Here is a 25,700-nt window from a genome sequence, read left to right as displayed (position 1 = left end):
AAAACTTACTGACCTATATATTGGTTTCCTTTGAATCAGTTTGTCACATCAGGCCCATAGTATTTTTCTTTGAAGAATGGTCACATAAAAACAAACATGATTCCCTAGGCTTCACCAATTCTTTAGATTCACCACTGAGAGCAGAGATCTTAATCAGTGAATATCTCAAAAGAAAACAGTGGTCATAGCTGTTTGCAGCTGTAGATGGTCTTATAAGACTTGATGAAAGCAGGGCAATATCTATTAGGCATTACAGATTATATATACTGGAAATAAAGAAATTTCATGGAATATTCAAGAGATAAATGTACAGTTAAAGTAATCATTTGATATATAATATTCTTAGGAAAAGGAACCATGAATAATTAATGCCAAAAATTATATATGATGTTTGCTATATCTACATTTCTTTTTTTTTTTTTTTAAAGATTTTATTTATTTATTTGACAGAGAGAGACATAGCGAGAGCAGGAACACAAGCCGGGGGAGTGGGAGAGGGAGAAGCAGGCTTCCCGCCGAGCAGGGAGCCCGATGCGGGACTCGATCCCAGGACCCTGGGATCATGACCTGAGCCGAAGGCAGACGCTTAACGACTGAGCCACCCAGGCGCCCCATCTACATTTCTTTCTAATTTCTCCTAAATTTATCATTTATTGCTCTAATGCTCCACCTCACTGTCAATACGGCCTCATACTTTTCAATTGACAACCACTTTTCTCTTGCTCTTATAACCTGAAGAGATCCTTGGAGGCCATAGATTATGTTGGATCCAGGAATAAAATCCCACTGGGTAACGCATGTTTATAAGTTCTAAAGTACACTTTATTAGCATATAAATTGAAAATAGCAACTTTGATCAGGTTGTTTAATGAAAAATACCTCTTACTACAAGTGAAAAACTATTTCCTTAATACAGGTTGCTTAGAAAACAACAACAAAAACTACTTATGTGATTATTGCAAAAAGTGACAGGAGACAGAAAATCAAAGTGATGGCTGAACCAATCAACCTTTAGAAAAAATCTTATGTTAACTCTGGGCGAGTAAATAGCTGGATACATGTGTAGACAGAAACCCTTCCAATAATGTTCCTAATGTCAAGGTCTCTTGGACCTTGCCTGAGATGGAGTCCATTAGGCAGCAACCTTATTAAACACGGCACATACAATTAGCTCTGGGTGACTACCTCCAGGCTTCTCTCCTGTGACAATGCAGCAAATCTTCATTTTTCAATAAAGACTGATATGGCTTTGATCAAACCTTCTAAACTTCAATTTATCTGGGTTAAAAATATTCCCAGAAATATTTTTTTGAGACCCAATGTCATATAGACATCCTTTTATTTTTTCTCATATGTGACATTCTTAGTCTGTGTGCAAATATTGTAATTAAAGAACGAACTACTTCATGACGGGTTATCACTGAGTTCTACCGTTTTTATTATTATATCACACAAATATTATGTCACGTTGCAGAAAAAGTATTCAACAAATTCATATTGCAATATACATTCTTATTCATGTATTTTGAGAGTACACATCATCTTAAACAATAAAGCAATTTTCATTGGAAAGGACATCTCACTATTCCTGTCCACTGAATGACCACGAAGAGAGAGCATAAATACATGTTACCGAATTTGAAAAGACGGGCAACCAAAAGGTAATTAATTTATAGATGAGAGTTCCCCTCAGCAGCAACATAAAGAAATCGACCAAAGTAAGTAATACTATATAATAATCTAAAGAATTTTTGTGACTGAAAAACAAAATGTATAGTTTGAGGGAAAAGATGTAAAGTTATTTAAACAGTAAAAGGGAAAAAGTATGCCAAGTAGTAATAATGGGAGTCATCAGTTTTCCATAAACAGCCATAATCCTGCCTGGGGATAAGAAAGAGCTATATAGAAACGTATAGAGGTATAGAAAGTAGGACTGCTCCTTTTAACAAATTTAATTTAGAAGTCTAAGTGAAAGAATTATACCGAGGTCCTCAAAAGTACTGTTCTACTTTGCCATTGTGGCTTTAACAAATTACAACAAATTTTGTGGCTTAAACAACATAAATGTATTATCTCACAGTTCTGGTGTTCAGAAGTCCTCCAGAAAAGGGTCTCACTGGCTAAAATGAAGATGTCAGTTAGAGCTATATTCTTTTGCGGGGGCTCTAAGAGAGACTCTATTTCCCTGTCTTTCCAACTTCTAAAGGCTGCCTGCGTTCTGTGGCTCATAGACCCCTGTCAACATACCAGCAACATTTGGCCTGACAACTGTTCAGATTCTTTGTCATAGCCTTTAATATAGAATTATTTTTAGATCAATCCAGTTTTTATTTAGTTCAGAGATCATATAAAAATACTTCTTAAGGAAGTTCTTGGACTTCTCTGACCTGTCTTCATACAGAGAACATACGAACTTACATATTCAGTTAAAATTTTAATTAAGATCTTCAATGTTGATGATAAAAATTTTCTCCTCCTATTTGACTAATTTCCTTATAAATCTCATCTTATATAATGGTACAAGGTACCTTCACTTTAGATTCATAATCGACACCATAACTTTTAATATATTTGAGGTCCTATCAAAACCTCAGTGGAAAAAAAAAATATTTATGTTGTATTTTTAAATCATGTTTACAAAGGTGTATTTCAATATTGTTTTCTGAACTTTGAAGTTCATTAAATTAAAAAGCATATGATTTCTTCTTTATTCGTTCTGAAATCATTGTTCAGGGTACTATGTATTTTAAGGAACAGCAAATTCTAAACCTTAAGCCTGCAGATGTTGTGTTTAGTATAAACAATATGTTTTTTTATCTTTCTAAAATATACATAAATATATATTATATATATGTATCTCAATATTTGAGAGGTTCTATATATAAAGTAGTATTTATATATATAAAATATATATAAACATTTATATATAAACCTATAAATCTATATGTAGAAACATTCAGGTGCTTTTAGGCAGGGTGCTGTCCATATCTGCACAAGGCCCAGCTATCTCAAAGCAAGCTGCTTTAAGCATTTGTGTTACCTAGTTGACTCTTGAAAGCCTTTGTGTTTTCCTTCCCTTGTATATTTCTAAATGTAACTTCTCACATTGACTTTTTCTCAGCACTTGGAACCACTAAAACTTTGTCTTTTCTAAGGAGCTTCTATTTTTTTCCCTATATCAGTGTCTTCCAAATGTTTATGGCATCATTAAATTTCTTTTCCGAACCATGCCTAGACATCTCTATCTTTTATTAACACTGTGCTAATATATTATGTATACCATAAAGCACACAGAAAATGGACAGTAAGATATGGATGAGTTAAAAATATAATTAGAAATGCTAATATTTTACAGCATCACACTATGAAGATCATTATTCTAGATAGTATCATTTTATTTCTTATACATGACTGATGGAAGCCTGGAGGTAGTGGCAATGCCAAATAAAAGAAACCTTATTGACATCGGTCTTTTGCCTTAATCCTCATTTTCTCAAGTTCTATTTTTTATTTAATAAAATGTTCCTTTTTCATGTGCTTTCATATCCTTTTTGAAAAAAAGTACTATAAGATAATCATTGAATCTCTTGGATAGAGTAGGAACATATCACGGAATATTGGAGCTCAAAGAGCAATTAGATAAACCTTGTAATTGTACAGATAAGTAAAATAAGGCTTGTGAATTTTAAATTATGTTCTCAAGGTCAGGATCCTTTCTATATACGTCACATCAAACTTAGTATAACATGTTTTAATTCCTTTAGCGTTTCCAATTGGATCTTTACTCTCCAAAGTGGCTGATACTTAGGAGTGCTGTTTTGAATGGACTCCAATTTGAAAAGACTGCACACCTTCCAAAATCTAATGGAATTTTTTTTTTATTTAAGTATTCCACTGAGGAAACACATACTTGCCCTGGCCAGAAATTTCCAGGCCATGATGCTCCATAATCATGCAACTTAGTGGTTCTTCTGCAGGGTCACATATCAGAACAATCATCTCAGGGGGATTTTTCAAACTCAAAATGCCAGGGCTAATTCCAACATAAGAATCCCTTGTTGGGGGCACCTGTGTGGCTCAGTCGGTTAAGTGTCCGACTCTTGATTTCGGCTCAGGTCATGATCCACAGGGTCCTGAGATTGAGCCCCCGAGTCGGTCTCTGCACTCAGTATGGAGTCTGCTTGAGATTCTCTCTCTCCCTCTCCCCCTGTCCCCGCTCTCTCTCTCTGAAATAAATAAATAAAATCTTAAAAAAAAAAAAGAATCCCTTGTTGCAGGCTTTTGATATGTGAAAATAAATGGTAAAAAAAGGAAAGCTTCTCAGAGCAATGTGTGGACATTTCTACTTAAGAATCAATTTCATACAAAGACCTGAGGTAAGGACTAAAAAGATAAAATTCAAACTGGTGAAATTTAAAACCTCATCCTTAATTAAAGCAACTGTAAATATCGGCAGGCTTAGGTGTGTGGTCATACATAAAGAGACCTCCATCTTCATTCATTTCTGAACACTTAAGTGGCTTGGCTTTGATGGTACCATATCAAATCTTCAGTTGAATAATAATTTAGAAAGCAAATACGTCTACCATAATCACTTTAAATGAGCCAAGATTTTATGAAATCTAAAATGTGATAACAATATCGGCTTAAGGCCTAATAAAACTCTAATATATGTGCAATCACAACTGGTCTTCTTCTCATTTCTGAACCTGGGTGATATGTTTGTTTGTTTTTCTAGAGACTGGGAACTTGAATAGGGAGCTAAAGGAATAAGCCCTGTGTGATTCTAATACCTAAACAACTTAATTGGTGTGATTCACAAAATGAGATATAGAAATGGAAATGAATAACAATAAAATTTTGTACAGTTCTTTTCATTTTCTAATCACTGTCAAAACAAGGAAGTATAACTGCACTTAGATGGATAAATAAATAAGAGATAAATTGATAAATTTGGATTATGATGCCATTGTAAAAATTACTAAACTGATGAAAATTCATTTTCTTTGTTTGGACAAATCTGGTAGTTATGTTAAAATATGCACTAGGGAACATTTTCAAAGCTTTTATGGTGTCTTTTATGCTATCACACATTCTGGTTTTGAGAAGGAGAATTGCCCTGGAGAAGAAATCCTTCAGAAAGAAGAAGAGAGGGGACACCAGGACTCGAGGAAAAAAAAAAAAAAAAGTTTGCAACTGCAGAGAATGATTAGTACAAGGAAAAGGAGGAGGAGACATCTGTTGGTGAAATGATTTTTAGAGATAATTAAGTGCATTCATCCAGAAATAACACATATTATACATCGTTTGCAGGCACACATGGCTTTACTAAAAACAAGAGAGACTTTGAAAGGCCCACAAAAAGAATCAGCAGCTTTGAACCAATGTCACCAGAATGTCCGCTCTCCCTGTGTGCCCCACCTCAGCCTTCCTAAATGCCTTTCAGTCTCCAGAATAGATTTTATTGCAGGGTGTGTATACTATTTACAGAAGTAAGGTTTTCAGGAAGTATTGTCAGAAAAGTGTAGCTCGGTCCTCACGTTTCTTAAGTAGCTTAGATTAATATCCCATTTCAATCCCCTGGAATTTAATTGGATTTCTGGGCATCTCAGAGGTCCATGTATAAAGAATATTAGTGTTCCAATCCAATAAATAGATGCAGATTTTTTTTAAGCACAGAACAAAGCAATTGACCTGACAGCAATGACTATTTCAAGGACTTCACCAAAATTAACCTCGGGAATAAAGCTTAGATTTTGCTTGATATTTGCTTATTTAATCCTCTTCCATAATAGAAGTTTTGCTTCGTATCTTTGTATGTGATGCCTTCTTGTGAGCTTTAAATACATTCTTTAAAGCACTAAATGATGGGCTTTGCAATGTAGTTAGAGAAATAAGAACAAGGTAAAAGACCTTTAGGAACATGCTTGGTTTTTAAATAGAAATGAATTTGAAAGTTTTAGATCAAAAGAGAAATATATATGTATATGTATTTATTTATATATATATATATATGCATTTACTTATATATATATACACATGTATATAATAAGATACAGTAATTTCCTTCCATCAATTGAGATTAACCATAACAATAAAATGGTTGCTATTTCTACATAGATTATTTGACATTTAAACATTGGACCTACCTCAGACCCTCTCTCATGTGTATCACCAGGCACTTCAGCATATAATAAAACTGTAATAATTCTTTAAGAACTAGCCCCAGTGCCATCTACACAGAATTCTCTTTTAATTAGGATGCTTTCAGCTCTGTGTCACTCCTCCTCCACCAAACAGAATTAGTTTTTAAATAAGAAAAATATAATATTACACACAATGAAAAATCACAAGGTAAGATGTTTGTATGCTTGATAAATTCCTTAGTTCAAAGCACCAAGAATCCAGTGTCTCTGGATTCATCTTTCTAGCCTGCCATCTCCTTATAGCGTTAGCAAACCTCAAGATTCAGAGATGATTGCCATTGTTCCACGTGTAGAAGGAAGATGACACTTTTAAAAAGGCAGACAGATGGGAAAAGGTTCGCCTCTCCTTAAGTTTCTTTTTAAGAGTGAGAACAGTTTTCTCAGATGTTTCTAACATGGTCATATCTTATTGGCTAGAATCATGTCATATGGCCATTCACCTGCCTCTGTCTGGAGAGCTAGAATTACCATGATTTCTTAACCTTAGACTCACCAAGATCAACTACCGTATGGCTTTCCGCTACCTGGACAATGTAAGAGTTCTAACAGCAAAGACAAAGGGGATGTTGGTGCTACTGGATTAGCACGGCATGTCTCACACACACACTTTATTTATCCCACATCTGTTGCAACAATCACTCTTCTTGAACTATACTTATTTTTATAAGAGTCTTATATTCATTTATAGAATACAAGTAACTTCAAAGAAGAGACCACATCGGAAAGCTTTTTCATTCTACATTTTGCTTGATGTAGTGGCTTAATTATAATAGATAATCGATGAAACTCTTTTGAATGAGTGAATAAATTTATAAGGCTTTGTCTGGCATGTGGTTTTTATTTGCACAAGTTTATTCTTAGCTGTGACTAAATAGATATTTTTTCTTGACTTGATAAAATGTTTCCTGAAATATATTTTTGGAAGGCTTGTTCCTGAGAAGAAAACCTTTTAGGTGTAGGAAAGGAAGTATAAATACAATTTGCTTCTTATAAAAAAATCAAAGAGGTATTTTTAAACCATACCTTTTACAAAATAAAGCATAACAATATAAACAAAGATGGAACTTGGCTAATTTTAATAATGCATTCTCTAAATAAAGTAGATCCGCAACAATTTTAAATTAACTGCTTTGAGGTAATTTGGTGCAAAACTTTCCAGAGATAATGTAAACACCAAGTGTTGGGGAATGACTTTTGAGTTCTGTTACGTGTCATGAAACAAACTGGGAAAATGTGCTTGAAACAAAAGTGAATCTTTTATTTCGTGTGTACCCTACTACAAAGGATACAAACATGGATTGAAAAACAATCCGGGACTTCCTCATTTTTACCATTCTAGTTCAGGGGGTCATTTCTCTAACTTGGACTTTTACTCCAGTTGTCTACTATATTGATCTTTAACACGCAGATCCAGTCCTATCAACTTCTGACATGGCATGTGCTGACAAAGTTGTCTAGAGAATTAAATACAAACTCAATTGTCTGGCAATGGAGACTCTTCCTCAAATAGTTTCAACCCAGTTTTCCCTATTTTCCTTTTGTGATATTTATACACAACTTATTCTCCAGTTTAATTGTATGTTTACAATTTCCTAAACACAATCTCCACCTTTTCCAACTATCACTATTCTCATACTTTTTTCAAGATCTATCTAAGCTCTTCTATTCACGTGGGAAGCCTTTTAATATTGTCATGTAATGTTTCCATCAAATTAATACACTCTTGTTAACATTTCTCATAAGCCACAGTTATTACTGAATGGTGTCTTCTCCAAAAAAAAGTATGTTGAAGTTGTGCTCCCACTATGTTGGAATATGACCTTATTGGAAAATAAGACCTTCACAGATGTAACTAAATTAGGATGAGATCATACTGGAGGAGAGTAGATGCCGAATCCAATATGACTGGTGCCCCCATAAGGGAAAACACAGAGACACACGCAGAGAACTCCAAGTAAGGACAGAGGCAGAGATTGGATTTATGCAAATGTAAGCAAAGAAACACAAAAGTTTACAGCAAGCCATCAGAAAAGGCAAAGAAGGATTTCTCTACAGCCTTCAGAGCGAGCATGACCCTGCCAACACCTTGACTTCAGGCTTCTAAACTCTATCAAGTTGTAAAACAACAAAATTCTGTTGTTTCAAGCCAGTAAGTGTGTGCTATTTCATTAAGGAAGGCTTAGGAAACTGATAACAGCCACTCAATCAATTGCCTGTTATGTTATAGGTATTATCCTATAATAGCTATATGGATCCCTTCCCTTTTTCTCCTTTCTCTATCGATCCTATTAGTTCAACAGACTAATATAAACTTGGCCCTCCTCCCATCATAATCCACATAAAAGCAAGAATTTTATTTTACCTTTAAATGTCCTACTCCTTTTGTAAACCCCTTCAGGGACTTAACAATAATTGTTGCCTAATTAAAAATAAATTGAAACATTCTGAAACAATATTATGATTTAACTCTCTTCTTGAGTGGAAATGCTTCCGACAAACACCTAAAATTATTTACAAAGTAATCCTGATTTCTTACATTTTTCTACAAACCATCTGGCACACAAAGTATATGCCTCCTGACGAATAGTTTCAAGGACCTCATAACTTAAAAAATACAGATGCAAAGACAAATTTTCAGTCAATTATATAGATATAAGTTAACATTTAGTGACCTTAAAGCACATTCTATTTTAACATTGAGAATGTATGAGTGATTGGAACAAATGGGGAATTGAGAAACAGTTAAGTACACACACACACACACACACACACACACACATATATGTATATGTGTATGTATACAAAGAGAGAGAGAGAGAAATAGAATATTAAACCTTAATATATCACTCAACATGAGGAATTATCATCTCATGACCAATCTTTTCTTGACCCACAATATCCCTCACAACCTAGGGGATTATAAAAACATAAACTTTTTATTTCCTCTCATCAATCCCTCATCCTGTATCCAGCACTTTCTTGCCGCCCCCCACCCCGCCCCGTCCAGATACCTAAATAACAGTTCTAGTAGGTTATCTTACAACATTCATATGAGAATATTTCTGATCTGGCTATTCTAGAAGATCTATATAAGAATAGTCAGAGATAAGACTGGAAAGGCAGGAATTTGGGAAAAAAAATGAATGTCAGCTGTATTTAATATGTTCTATGTTGGGGGACACAATAAGGAAAATGGTGCTGGGTTTTTATTTGGTTATTAATATACAAACACCTCTCAATTAATATGTGTAAAATGAAAAACTGAAAATCATGGGCGTCTGGCTGTCTCAGTTGGTTAAGCGTCTGCCTTTGGCTCAAGTCACGATCCCAGAGTCCTGGGATTGAGGCCCACATAAGGCTTCCTGCTCAGTGGGAGTCTGCTTCTCCCTTTAACTCTTCTCCCTCTCGTGTTTTCTCTCTCTCTTTCACTCTCTCTCTTTCAAATAAATGAATAAAATCTTTAAACAAAAAAAAAAGAAAAAACTGAAAATCATTAAAAAATGTATCTGACATCAGTTTCAGGGAAAAAGCCTAGGAATTCAGGTTTGACATAGGTTTGAAAAGGTGAGCAGTGCTGGGATTTGACAGGAAAGAATGAATGCTGCAGGACAGCACTTTGAGCACCTAGCTTCTCCTTGTCAACAAGGTGCTCTTGAATAGGGAAAATTAGTGCCGCACAGACAAAAAGCGTCTTACAGGTTTAAGCCATTCAGGCATTGCAGAAGAGATGACTGATATTTGGGGAAAGGAAGCATTATATAACATTCTTCATTTCCAACTCATTCATTTAAAATATATTTACTATTTGCTTAATATACAGTTACTGTTCTAAATTCTGAGATCTCAACAATAATTTAAAAATTAAATCTTAATTAAAACATGAAAATTAATTTGATTTTTTAAAAGACTGATTCATGGTTCACACTCTCATGAGGGAAACAGATTTTAAACAAGTAATTAAATACATGTAATGGGGCACCTGGGTGGCTTAGTTAGTTAAGCAACTGACTCTTGATTTCAGCTCAGGTCATGATCTCAGGGTTGTGGGATTGAGTCCCCTGTCTGGCTCTGTGCTGGGCCTGGAGCCTGCTTAAGATTCTTTCTCCCTCTCCCTCTGCCCCTTCCCCCTCCCTCCCTCCCTCTCTAAATAATAATAATAATAATAATAATAATAATAAAAATAAAAATAATAATAATAATAATAATAATAATAATAATAATAATAAAAGACATGTAATGAAAAAAGGAGTCAAGATAAATAAGCAAAACAAAGGCATAGATGGTGAATTTGGGGAAGACTATTTTACTTAGGGTGGTTAATAGCCCCTCTGAAGAGGTACACTTGGACAGAGATAGAAATGAGAGGAGTCAGTCATACCACTCTGAAGGACAAGCTTTCCAGACAGCAGGCATAGTGAGTACAGGCCATGAAGTCAAAGTCTAACTATAAAGGGAACAGCAGGAGGGAAGTAGGGACGGCAGAGTGACGAGGTTGGAGGGCTTCTTAGGGTAGATTAGGAAAGGTTATGTAGACCCTGACAAGGAGTTTGGTTTCATTCTAAAAGTTTTGGAGACCATTTGTGCGGGTTAGGACAGTTGAGTGACATGAACTAATCTTATGTTTTGTAAGATTACACAGACAACCTCCTGAAGGATTGACTTTAAGGGAAATGTAAGGATACAAGAAAGAAGACAAGTTGGGGGCTATGACAGCAAGTCAGAGAGGTAGGAGGGTGTTTTAGACTGATGATTAGTCAATGGCTAGATTCCAGCTGTATTTTGAAGGAAAGTAATCAAAAAATCCTAATGGATAAGGGTTGGACATAAAGAGAGAAGTCAAGGTTGACAACTAAGATGGGGAAGACCAAGGCTGGAAGAGTATTTTAAGAAAAATTATCTTTGGTCATATTAATATTGAGAACCCTATCCAAATAGAATTGTCACTTAAACTATAGGAGTATATATAATTGGAACTCAGGGGAGAAATTGAGGTTGAAGACAAAAGCTTGGATTCCTGAGCATACTGAGTACATTTATAAATATATAAGTCATAGTGCTATACGCTGGGACTGCATTTCTTATTATCATGCTATTTATTTAATAATGGCAATAATTAATTTTCTTCTTCTAGATAAAAAGTACACTGATATATTTTTTGTTTTAAAAACACTTATCAGGGGTGCCTAGGTGGCTTGGTTTGTGGAGCAACCAACTCCTGGTTTTCAGCTCGGGTCGTGATCTCATGGATCATGAGATCAAGCCCCAGGGGAGGCTTCATGCTCAGTGGGCAGTCTGCTTGAAGATTCTCTCCCTCTGCTGCTCCCCTCACTCTCATTCAACTCTCCCTTTCTGTCTCTCTCTAAAATAAGTAAATAGATCTTAAAAATAAAATAAAAGCACTTATCTATAAAATAAATCTAGACAATTCTGCCCTTGAACAAAGATGTCTGAAGGTCTTGAACCCCTTTTGTACTTTTTTTATTTGAAAAAACATAAACAGGTTCACAGTTAAATATTGGGGAAAAATTTTAAATGTGTTTTACAAGGAAGTTATCATTTTCACGTAACATATACTTAGTAAATACTCTTGTATTAGATTAAATTTATAAACAAAGATTAAGCATTATTATTTGAAAGATTATTAAGCAAATTTAGTCAATTAATTAAATTAATCTATCTACAACATACTCAGGCCCACTTCCTAAATATTCAAATATTTTAAGTCAATAATTTTTTCAAGCAGTGAGCATCAGAATCAGAATTACTTGGGTAGCGATTTTACAAACCCATGCACAAATCTCACTTCCTCAAACTGAATTCTGATTCAGGGTGTAAGTGTAGGACAAGGACATGTGTACTGGGGAAAAAACAGATGCACTGTACTTCAAAATCACTGACATAGCAAAAGGGCTTGCATGGGCTTTGCTGACCTTAATCACTCTGACTCACTTTTCTCTTTCTTCTTCTTTTTTTTTTAAGATTTATTTATTTATTGTGGGGTAAGGGCAGAAGGAGAGAATCTTTCAAGCAGACTCCCCTCTGGGCATGGAGCCCAAAGCAGGGCTCCATCCAACATCCCTGAGATCAGGATCTGAGCCAAAACCAAGAGATGGACACTCAACACACTGTGCCACCCAGGAGCCCGTCTCTTTCTTCTAACCGAACTCCTACTCCAAGTATAAACCTTCCATAGATAAACTAACTCATCTGTTAAGTTGATGTAAAGCTTGGTCTTATACTATGTCAGTCCCTTTGAGATCATTGTAGATAATTTTGATTGCATCCGTTATGAATGGTTTTTGTTGGTTAATTTATAGGTGGCAATTTTTCCTTTTATTTTAAATAACTGTACAGGCTCTTATTATTGCCCCTTGTTCACTACTGTCCAACTCTTAACAAAGCTAACAATTTCCTTTCTTTCTAAATGATATAAATTTTTTCACTGGTCTCCAATCCATCATTCAAGCAATTATACATTTGATAAATTATTTTCCATTTGTTTTTTTTTTAATTTGCATTAAGAATCTCCATCTATATGTAAGATATATACCAGTTTTTTATATCCTAAAATTCTGCCTTTCTGCTGTGTATAACTGGCCATTAACTTAATTTAAAAACTTCAGTGTCACTGGAAAAGCATAGTTTTATTTCAGAATACACACCACATGCTCAGATATGATCAAAATATATTTTTTATACTTTCTGAATTTAAAGTCTCAACTTTTATAAACAATAGTAAAATCCTTTTGTGCTTTTACACTTAGGATTTTGTTTTTGTTCTGGGAATCTATTCTGTGTTATACAAAAAGTTTTTATATTATGCACTGTTCCCTGGGCAAAACTCCCATTGAATTCCCTGCACTGCTAATCTAAGAGTTGTTTGTTTATGAAACAAATTTATACTACGCAATGGAGTATACAGTGGAGAAAGTGAGGTTAATTTTGCTGTGGATTTTTAGTGTCATTTTCTTGGCAACAGCAAAATTTCTCAATGCCAAATCTACAAAAATGTTAATTTGTCCAAGTTTGGGAACATAAATACTTTGTTAACGAATGTTGAGATCTACTTAAATTCTTTTCCATATCTAAATGTTTATTTCCATTATTCTGGAAATTATGTAACAAACTTTTGAGAAGCACACTGAAGAAACCATTTAGAATGTAAATGGTCACCTATTAAATATATTCATGTGGAGAATCAAAATGGTCTCTGTTAGAGAAAATGGAGACAGGGGAGAGCCTATTGGAGTTCCAGGTTGCAGGACAAAAAATATATATTTTAATAATTATATGTATCAGAGAGACTGGGATATTACTACATCAAGATTTTATTTATTTTTTTTATTTTTTTTAAAGATTTTATTTATTTATTTGACAGAGAGAGACACAGTGAGAGAGGGAACACAAGCAGGGGGAGTGGGAGAGGGAGAAGCAGGCTCCCTGCAGAGCAGGGAGCCCGATGCGGGACTCGATCCCGGGACCCGGGATCATGACCTGAGCTGAAGGCAGTCGCTTAACCAACTGAGCCACCCAGGCGCCCAAGATTTTATTTCTTTTAAAGATTTATTTATTTATTTTTATTTTAGAGAGAGAGAGAGCATGCAAGTGGGGAGAAGGATAGAGGGAGGGAGAGAATCTCCAGTAGACTCCCCCTGAGCAGGGAGTACAGCATGGGGTTTGATCTCACTACCTTGAGCAAGGAGTCCAGAGTGGGACTCGATCTCCCAACCCTGAGATCATGACCTGACCCAAAAACCCCAGTGTGATGTGCAACTGACTAAGCCACCCAGGTGCCCCTGCATCAAGATTTTAAAAAGAAAAATTGGAAGATTTAATTTTAAATGTTTTAAGTAAAGCTTTAAAATGTATTACAAACAATTAACTTAAAAAAAAAAATACTAGTAGTTGTGAGGTCATCCATTTGAAGAAAAAAATCCTTACAATTTGATATTCAACATCTCTGTTCTTAAAATCCTTCAATCTTCCTTGCCATCAGGAATTTTTCACTGGCCAACAATTATACTGTAGGCCCTTCTGCTTGCCTCCATGTTACTCAGCCCCTTCCTCCCTGTCCTCTGTTAGTTTTTATCCACCATCGTGATCCTTCTCACTGTTTACCTAGACCATCTAATCACCTTCCACATAGCCAAACACCATGCTATCATATTTATAATAATTCCCTAAACTATTATGATAAATCAGTGTATCAATCTCTCTTTCTGGCTCTTGCCTCTTACAAGATATGTCAGATGGCTGAAACCTTAGAACAAAATTCTCTATACATTAAGAAAACTTCAGGGGCCTCTGGGTGGCTCAGTCAGTTAAGCGTCTAATTCTTGGTTTTGGCTTAGTTCATGATTTTATGGGTCACGTGACTGAACTCTGCATGGGGCTCCACACTCAGCCGGGAGTCTGCTTGAAGATTCTCTCCCTCTGCCTCTGCCCCTCCCCCAATGCATACTCTCTCTCTAATAAATAAATAAACCTTTGAGGAAAAAAAAAAAAAAAACTTCGGTAGCCAGATGTTAGGTTTATTTTTTTTAATCTAGCTGGCTAATTTAATAGCAAAAATTAACTGTTATATGAATCAAGATTTTAACTGTATGCCAAATCAATGGTGGATTTAAATCATTGGTCTAGTAAAAGTTTCTCAGCTAATTATGAAGGAACTTCTCAGGTAATTTATCTTGATATTTGGTGCTATACTAGTCAGGGTTTTGGTTGCAAACATTAAAAGACAACTTTAGTTAATGTATAAGAAAAGATAATTAATTAAATTGATGTCAAGAAGGTCATACATGCAGTGAGTGGCTGAAAAACCATGCTGGGGCATAAACTTACCACATGAATGGTCTCCGAGGTCTTTGGATACTTATCCCTGTGTCCCACAGGCTTAACCCCACAGTAGTTGTTTTTCTACTTTACAGCATTTCTTTTCTTTTTTTTTTTCTTTACAGCTTTTCTACTGCTGTAGTTACAGAGACTCAAACACTGAAGCCACCACATATACTATCCAACTGAAATTAGTTAGATATTGTAAATCTGTGGTGGAATACAGAGCCATCAATTTGCTTCCCAGATATCAAAGGGTGTTTAAGTATGGGCTGAATATAATTATAAATGTATTAGGGTCCAGTATATCATAAAAAACTATTACTAGTAAAAAAAAAAAAAAAAAACTATTACTAGTAAAAAGTGATTACTAAAAGTAGTAGAAGAGAATGCTAAAGGATATAGATATAAATAGCCCTATATTTATATAGCTAATTTATAGACTTCCAGTTTCTAGTTCTGTTTTAAGGAGCTGGGAAGTCTCCACTCTGTCCTAACAACAAGTCAAAAGCTAAATAGACTGAAAAATCAACTCTTCTTGAATATGTAAGAGATCCTATATGGAGGACAGGGAAAATTGCTATCCCAAGACAGGAGAGATAAGCAAATATAAGGAAGTCATGGCCACCAGAGCCAATACTCACAATGGAAACTTCTTCTGGAACCAGTGCAGGCAGGAAAACATAGTCTATAATTGATAAATTGCTACATGCCTCTCTTTGGACAAGTTTGAGATTTAGGGGACCCAATCATAGGAGTTCCCCACAATATTATTGAGATTTACCTCCAGAAACTCTAACCAGATTCCCACAGTAAATACCAGAGACAACTTCCTTCCTGTTTCTGTCAGGAGGAGGGGAAAACGAAGCATTTTAATTCTCCAGAGCACGGTGTTCTTAACAAGGCCTGTCCTCTGGAGAAACTAGTTAACCAGAGCCTAACCTGCTGGGATATTATCAGAGCCCTAACTCACCGGGGGGACGGGAAATACCCAACTCCATCTGGCTCTAGCCTTCTACATGGGAGAACAGAAATACACTTCATCTCACTCTTGCCATCCTGTCCCATCTAAGCAGTGGAAATAAATAAGCAAACAACAACAAACAAAATGTGATAGACTCTTATGTAGTTCCCAGTCCAGAGGCAGAAGCTGGCTAAAAGATTGAGACCTAATAATGGGACTACAGAACACTTCCCTTCCCCCTACACCTCACAACCTCATTACCAAAAGCCTAGGTACAACAGTTTCCCTTAGCTGAGAATAAGAAAATGCCTTCTGGGCTGTTAATAACTCTCACTTAAAGATGGGCAATCCTGGCTCTCCCGAACACCAAGAATGGGGAAGCCATGTGCCAGGGTGCTGACAAACCTCTCTGGAGGGTGCAGACCATGAGATCCCCAGCACACCTCTCCCACGGAAGTCACCTGTGAGGGTGTCAGCAAAACACATGAAGAAGCTTCTCCGTAAGATGACAGTGAAGCTTGTTGGAGGATAGTTCCCAGTGTGTCTTCCACATCATGCTAACAAGGAAACTGCTCGTTCAGATGCTGGAAATACGCTGGACGGTGAGAGCCACTGGGTCTTCTTCAGACCACTAGAAGCATTCTGATGTTTGACCCTACTTATGGGTCTAGTGGCATCAAGGGGGAGCTGTGATGGGTCTTGAGAAGAAAAAGCATCCCTTTCAAAGCATCTGCACAAGGTGAGGTTATCACAGCATTTCCAAACCAAGGGCAGTTAGTCTCTTCTGACACAAAAGAAAAGCTTCTTCCACTTGCAAGGGAAGCTCAGATTGACTCATGAGTTTGCCACGTCCATTTCATCTAAGTCCAAGCTAATGATGTCAGTTCCAAGCTCAGTTCCATTCTTTCCGGATCAATGCAATGTTCACATAAGAAACTGTGTCACATGGTGACATTGTGAATTCAATTGATGTTATTTAGCAACCCGCACAATTATTGTGCTTGATTTTTGAGCAGAATCAGCTCCAAGGCTAAAAATATAAGAGATTCTATGAGGGCTGTCATGAGAGCTCAGATTTCAGATCATGATTTGAACTGAGGGTTAAAGGACTTGATCTTGTCATTTATTTTTTGTAAGTGCTCCAGTGCATTCAGCAGATTCCTCTCACACCACAACGCTCATACATATCGTGATTGCCTAACGGTCAAGTGCTGCAGCCACTTAGGCTCCCAAGGCACGTGCTTCAACTGGCACTTCATCAGAATCAACCACAGGTGGTAGTTTGATTAACCGTGATGCCACTACATGCTTTGAATTATTAGCATCCTGTGTCCCAATGGTCAGGATTTCACCACTGTACACAAGCCCATGGGCATGACCAAACCAATCCCTCAATCTCATCTCGAAAGGTTTATCTCCTAGGACCACTTCCAGTTCTAATTCTGCATCAGCCAGGATCCAGTTAGGAAACAGAATCCATTATGGTAATTGGCACAGAGAAAATTTAATATAAAGAATTATTAACTAATTAAGATGATTAGTAAACAGAAGACAACTCTTAAAGAATATAGGAATAACAAAGGTAGGGAAAAGCTGCTACATCCAAAGCCAAGGGAGAGGATGCAAGGAGGAAAGAAAGTTAGGAGAACAACCCCCGCACCTACCCCAATGACCCTGACCCAGGCCAAAATTCAAACTTTGTTGGAGAAGGTGTGGTTGTGCACACTGGAAAACAAAATTCAAAGATGTACGGTAGACCAGAGCTGCTGGGCAGAAAGCTGCCAACCAGGATGCCAACTGTCCGGGGCTGACGAACAGAAAACCCCCACTGGATATAGGGTTGCCAGATAAAATAGAGTATGTAGGGCAAAATTTGAATGTCAGATAAATAATGAATAAAAGGTTAGTATATCTCAAATACTACAAAAATATCAATCTGGAATTCAAATTTAACTGTCTTGTATCTTTATTTGCTAAATATGACAATCTTACTTTGCAGTGATATGAAACTCACTGGAAGGCGTGCACCACCAGGTCTCCCACATACCACTAGCAAGGAAGCTGCCCACTGCGATACCGTTGAATCTTGCTGAATGCACAGTCCTAACAGGTGTCCCTCAGACCACTGACCATCAGAGGCAGGAAGAATAAAACACACCAGAACCAAGAAAAAAAGCTTCTGTTTTTCCTTCCAGATTCCTTATAATGCTATCTAATGATAAACATTGTACTAGGTATCAAAGAAAAAATGCTTTGGAGTGGAACTCTTCTAATTACACAAGACAAGGCAAAGAAGAATGGATTTGGAGCTGAAAGACAAGAAATCAGTAACTGTCGTGATAAGTATTCCTTGTAGATATCTTTTAAAAATATGATTTGATACCTCATTTGAACAAAATTATGCAAGCAACTATTTTTAAAGCTGCTTAAATCACCAATTCTATATTTGTATATTTAATTTTGAATCAAGTGGGTATTTTCTATTTCTATTAAAGGATTTTTACACATAATATTACACATTTATATATGTCTAAAAATTTATTTCAAAGTGACACTTTTATTTTTTTATTTTTCTTTTTTTTAAGATTTTATTTATTTGACAGAGAGAGACACAGCGAGAGAGGGAACACGAGCAGGGGGAGTGGGAGGTGGAGAAGCAGGCTTCCTGCCAAGCAGGGAGCCCGATGCGGGGCTCAATCCCAGGACCCTGGGATCATGACCTGAGCCGAAGGCAGACGCTTAACGACTGAGCCACCCAGGCGCCCCATCAAAGTGACACTTTTAAATGGTGGCTACAATCACAGGTGGCAGTGAATGAATCAAAGGCCTATGTGATGAATCATTTCTTCATAACTTCATAATTCATGACTGTACTTATGCTTAAAAACTATAAATTTAGAGGTTCAGAGGCTGAGAAATGAGCTAAACATAGTATTTCTCTGATTATATGAGTGGGTTTTTTTTCCCTATACTAGTGACATTTTGCAATGATGGAGTTTCAGTAAACTGCTATTAGATGCATTTTTCTGGGGTAGAAAAATAGCAACTGCTAATTTTGGTTGGATAGAAAGGCCTACAATTATATTCCCTTCCACCAGCAAAGCTATTGAAGATTTCCATGTTGTACAACTATTTGTAGTAGCTTATTTTTTATGCATCTCTTGTGTCCAACCCATTATGTAGTTCTGCTATATAGACAGATGTGATTAAGATATTTTCCCCTCACATCAGGTGGAAAGTGAGGCAGTTGAGGATTTTATTTCATTACACTTTAAATGAACTTAAGAAATGAATGAATTTGGATTTTATTTTTCAGCATTAGGAAGACTAAATGTCCTGAATACCCTTCCACGCACATGCTAAAAAGACATTACTTAAAAACTATAGTGAGTATATAAGGATAGAAATCTTGATGAGTCATAAAGAAAAAATTGAAACTAGAGACTACATCTATTGGAAGGGATGATGGGTTGGGATTGAGTGTTGCAATCTCAATGACTAAAACTTTTGGTTTAAACGGCCACACAATAGTTAAGGGTTGGGCCCTCATATGGTGGGTAGCTGAAATTCAGAACATTTAAAAGTTTACATCATCATTTATTTGGACATTCAAAGGACTTCACTATCATTGAACAGACAGGTTAGAAAAAAAAAATCAACCGTTGACAGCTAGAAAACAAATTCATCTGTCTTTGCTTGAGATTAGTGCTGAAATAAAAATAGTTTTATTGAGAATTTTAAAATATGATTATGACTTCGTATGAGATTAAATATTTTCCCTCATGCATTATCCAGGAACACCCAATCCAACAAATTAATATAAAAAACAATCTCAGGTGGGACCAAAAGTGATAGAAACATGGCAAAATTATTCTAGAAGAACAACATTTAATTTATATTAGAGAGGATTCCTACAGATATGGTCTCTCTGAATGTGAATCCACGGCCCTGAATGACACAATACTTATGCAGTCTTCCAAGATCAAGAATGTAGACACAACAAGTAATATTTTTATGTAATAGAATTATTAGACACAGACTTTTAAATGATGAAAAATTATGCAAAGATATAAAAACATTCTGAAAATAAACAGGACTGAAAATGAACAAAATTAAACTTTTGCAAATACAACATATACTGAAAATAAATCTCATTATCAAATTCTGAATCAATCAAATAGAAAATTAGGTTGAGTAGAGAATTAGTGAGGTAAAAGATATACCTGGAAAATTATAGAAAAAAAAAAACATAGAAACCCACAGAGAGAGGAAATATGAAAGAGCAATTAAAAGATGTAAGAGGCAAAATAATAATGTCCAACAGATATTTAGTGAAAGTTCAAAAAAAAAAAAAGGATCATTAAAAAAATAGGAAGGTGAAATCCTGAGTCCACAAATTGGAGAGTAAACATATTTTTAAGCCTATGTGGAACATTTATAAATATTTTTTAAATATTAATATACTAAATGTAATAAAAATGACTCTCAACAAATAACCAAGAAAGAGTACCATTCAGGCATAGTTCCTAATCACAATATAAATAAGTTATAATTCCATGTTCAAAACTAACTTTTAAAAGCCCCCTCTTTAAAGTTTGGAAGGTTTTAAATGAGTATATAAATAATTCATAAGTCAAAAATTAAGTCATAAGGGATAACAATTTAGAACCTATTTGTAATCACACTCGCATACCAGAATTTGTTGGATCCAGCTAAAGTAGAACTTAGAGGAGAAACTTTAGTCCCATAAGCTTACATTAAGGGCAAAATGCCTGAGAATTAGTGAGGTTAGAGCAAAACATGAGAAGCTGGAAAAGGAAGTGAAGAACTATCTTAAGAAAGTATAAGTAAAAAATTAACATAAAACCACAATGGAAAACAAAAATATAAAAATTGTGGACCAATAAAACCAACAGCTTATTTTTTTAAGACTTTAAAAGATATATAAACAAATTGAAAGGATGAAAATCAATTCTAGGATTTGAAATCTACAAATGTATATTCTCTTATATTTTAACATCTCTGAAATCAGGATGCATTACAACCAATAATATGTCATAGTTTAATTGATGAAGTTTTTTTTCTTAAAGGAACATGAATTTGTGTATCTTATAAATGACTAAATAAAATATTATTATAAGAAAGCACTGTGAGCAATTTTATGTCAACCAACTTGACAATTGAGGCAAAACTGACTTATTTATAAAAATGCAACGTATCACAATTAACACAAAATATAGAAAAACTATATATACATATTATTAAAAATGTTTTAGCCTGGTTTCCTTAGAACCAAGATAAAATTTTGCATGTGGTACATATGTAGAAATGTGATGCCATAGAGCAGAAGAACAGAACAGGTGGAATGAAACTGGAGAAGAGGGATGACCAACCTAAGGATTTATGAAATTGTCCTCAACTCTAGGTAAATACTGCTGGGTTTTATAAGATATGTCTCAGAAACCTTTACCCAGGAAAAGTAAGGGGGACAGGTATCCATTTGTTCTCATTCCTCTTTGGTCAATTATAGTCCAAGGGTCATTAATTTCTCAGCATTTCCAGGTTGTCCATGAATGATTGAAGAGTGTCTCTGAAAGTGGACGCATCGTAGAATACGGGTACATGGATTGGTTCAAGGTGATGGGATGCCCAATTATTCCTTGCATAAAGCAAATTGATATCTACATAGAAATGGTCACTGTGGCAGTAATAAGGTTGAGCAAATTTTGAATGCTGTAAAAACAATAACCAAAGTAAGCAGTTATAAATCTACTAACCAAAACAAGCTCAGATATCTCATTGTAGAGATTTCCAATTTTATGTAATTTATTCCAAAATACAGAAAAACTCAAATTACAAAGTCTGAAATACCTTGATATGTATACATATATCATATATATATATATATATATATATATATATATATATATATACACCTTGATATATATATACACATATATATACATATATATATATACCTTGATATATATATAGTGAGCATGTCAAAACACTTAATGATCTTCATGATAAAATGCCTTGCTGAGTTCAAACATGTTGGAATTTCCTTAACTAAGACATTGTCTCTCAGAACACCTTAAAAAAATCATACATGGTGATGAAATGATAGGTACATTCTCTGTTAATAGGAACAAAACAAAATTTCCATTATCATCACAAATTTTCAGGGCGCCTGGGTGGCTCAGATGGTTAAGCGTCTGCCTTCGGCTCAGGTCATGATTCCAGGGTCCTGGGATCAAGTCCCGCATCGGGCTCTCTGCTCCTTGGGAGCCTGCTTCTCCCTCTGCCTCTCTCTCTCTCTGTCTCTCATGAATAAATAAATAAAATCTTTAAAAAACAAAAAACAAAACAAAAAAAACCCCACAAATTTTCAACATTTTACTCATGGTGCTAGCCCACACAATATGGCAAGAAAATAGAATTTGTGATAATTTGACAGGATGAAAATGGTATTATTCAAAGACAGTACATGTATATATGCACTGTCTGAGAATAATATATGTGTGTGTGTGTGTACACACTTTAAAAATCCAAGATGTACAAAAGATTGTAAGAGTAACTTTACTCAAATTCATTGAGCATTTACACATAAGCAAAAACAGTGGAAATATAATTTAAAATAGTTTTATAAGGGTGCCTAGGTGGCTCAGTTGGTTGGGCGACTGCCTTCGGCTCGGGTCATGATCCTGGAGTCCCAGGATCGAGTCCCGCATCAGGCTCCCTGCTCGGCGGGGGGGTCTGCTTCTCCCTCTGACCCTCCTCCCTCTCGTGCTCTCTGTCTCTCATTCTCTCTGTCTCAAATAAATAAATAAAATCTTTAAAAAAAAAAATAAATAAATAAATAAAATAGTTTTATAAGAGCAATAGATATCTAGAATATATTTTAAAGGTCTATTTAGGGGTCTCTAGAGAATTTTATGGTGATGTGCCATATCTCCATCTTTGGAAGTAAAGGAGATGCCCCAGAACATGAGTAAGACATCCTACCTAGAGAAAGTCTGAAATTTGGGGTGTAAGATTACTCTGATCTTCGTTCTGCAGGAGTCAAGAGAGCTGCAATCCAGGAACTCACATGCTCCTAGAAAAATCTTCATAGACACTAACACATTCATAGACACTAACTTTCTACATTGAGATCATCAAGATCTATTACAGAGAATATCTCATATCCTAGAGGTATATCCCTTCCTACAAGAATCCCATGATTCCCAAGTCATCACCACATATCATCTACTCTAATCCCTTTCCTGACCCCTCCTCTCCTACCTCTCTCCAACTCCTGCATCATTTTGCACCCTCTGGAATTTAATGTTGGTTATTACAAAATTCTCTATGTTCTCAATCTCTTCTGTAGTCTTTATCTTCAACTTCTCATTCTAAAAGAAATCTAGACTCTCTCTCTTCCCCCAGGGCCCTCCTTTGTACCCTTTTCAAATGGCAAGTTGAAAACATCTCAACCACTGCACTATTTATTGCTTTGTAAGTATTATTGTGGTGGTTTCTAGAGTTTTAAAATAGATATGGCTTTTCCATTATGGATCAGTGTTTTCTCTGTTGCCAGGTGGCCAGGACAGAACTACTTTAAACACAATTTACTGTGAGATAGTTCCTTAAACCACTGTAGTGATGAGAATCTGGGCAGCACATTGTTGATAGACCTGACCAAGATTTTCCTTTGTTTCTTCTTCTCCCTTCTCCTTCTCCTTCCCTCTCTCTTCATCACTGCCAAGCCAACTCTCCTTTGCAATCTCCTGGGTAAAATAAAGGGGGCTGGTCTACATCTGGTTAACTCTTACCCTGATCTCATTTTAATGAGCAGAAGACTTACCAGATACTCTGTTTTGACTTTGACTTTGCAGAACTTCAAAACTAAGGTTTGCAAGTTGGTTGGGTCTTGATTGCCAAGGGCCCTCAGGTTTTCATATTTTCTGGCTGCATCTACAGTTGTCATGTTTTACCTTATGATTCTTTACTATTTTTCATCCATTTTATGCTTTTAATTCAGAACCTTTAATTGAAAGGTTTTTTTTTTTCCCCTAAGAATGTCAATGTAGGACCCGCAAATCCATGATTAAACAATCTTAGAATTATACAGAGATATTCTGCATTTTGATATAAGAAAAATATTAGAAATAACGATCTGAAATATTGGAATACTACCAAAGAGAAGAAAAATTGAGTGTTTTCATATGTTTATGACTAATTCCTTGACAGCTTTGACCAAGCCATCTCTTTCTCAGAGGATAAAATGAAGGCTTAATATTACAGCATTCCATGAACCTTAGCCATTTCACATCTGCAAGAGATTACATTGTGAGACCAAGAATAGGTTACCTACTGGGGCTTTAAACCTGATTCTTCACTGAGAGTCTTCAGAGAGATTCAAACTTCTCTTCTACTTCTATTCTATTTGCTATAGTTACCACAACCACCATCGAGTGGCAATGACTACTTAAAGGAAATTTGTGAGCTAAGACTACTTATGGAGGGAGATCTACCACAGCAAATCTCTAATCTAAATCTAGAGTTAGAATTTTCTGTTGTCATTGGGGTTGTTAAGGAGAGACAAAAAAAAATGAGTTTCCAAAGTCACTCACTCTTCTGCACACATGCGTGCTCTCTGCCCTCCATTTATATAAATATATTTATAAGTATGCATATAATTGCACACATCTATTGCACAACCTAAAGGTTGGAAATATACTTCATGTCTAATGTGTGAGTATGAATATATTACATAACTGATTGCATATGAGTACATACGTGAGCCAGTTATCTATTGCTGTATAATGAACTATGCCAAAATCCAGTGTCTTAAAATCACAAGTATTATTTCTCCTAAGATTATTGATCAGCCAGGCAATTTTGCTGATCTCATCCAGGATTGGCTGATTTTGTCTGGTTTTGCTTATGTTTCTGCCATCAGCCGGTTGTTCACTTGGAGGCTCACTGGCCTGGTGATTAACTGACTTTTGTCAAGTGTGCCTGGTATGGTTCATGTGTCTTTAGTTATCCAGTACGTTAGATTGTAACTGTTCACATGATAGTATCAGGCTGTCAAAAGAGAAAACCTTCGAAGCCATTCAAGGCCTATGCTCAGAACCTAGTGCAAGACCATTCTCCACAGATTCTTTTGGCAAAAGTAAGTATCAAGGGTATCCCAAATGGGAAAACAGATTCCCTTCTTGTTGAGAGGAGCAGCAAGGTCATATTGCAAAGCATATGGACGGACACAGGAAGGATTGATAAATTGGCACTATTTTGTAGTCAATCTATCTCAGCAGGATCACCCACTCAGTTTTCATAATTATGTATATTTATGTTTCAAAGAGACTGTTAAGCTGAATTCTACGTAAGTCTTTGCATGTAGCCCCATAATATCTACCTAGTCCATGAATACTGATGATGTTAACATTATGTGTGAGAAGTATCATGAACGAAATGTACTTTTCCAGATATCCAGAATACAGAATTTGTGAATCTACAACTTTTCTGTTTTTCTATGATGGTGATGACCTTTTTCTCATATTTTAGTGATTCATTCATTCATCTACTTATTCATTAAACAAGGGGTTCCTTGGTGCTTACTATATTCCAGGGACAGCATGACATGCAAGCAAAAATAAAAAAAAAAAATAAGAGTAAAGGTAAAAAAATTTAAATAAAACATGGTAATTACT

General features: G+C 35.7%; 1 pseudogene; it reads right to left on the bottom strand.

The window, feature by feature from the left end:
* Positions 1-23,971, bottom strand: part of LOC110587657 — a 56,250-nt pseudogene extending 32,279 nt beyond the window's left edge.
* Positions 23,972-25,700: the final 1,729 nt, after the last annotated feature.

This window comes from Neomonachus schauinslandi, chromosome 3 (assembly GCF_002201575.2).
Source record: "Neomonachus schauinslandi chromosome 3, ASM220157v2, whole genome shotgun sequence".
NCBI lineage: Eukaryota > Metazoa > Chordata > Mammalia > Carnivora > Phocidae > Neomonachus > Neomonachus schauinslandi.
Note: the sequence above shows the minus strand (reverse complement) of the source record. Positions and strands in the feature narration are given on the sequence as shown.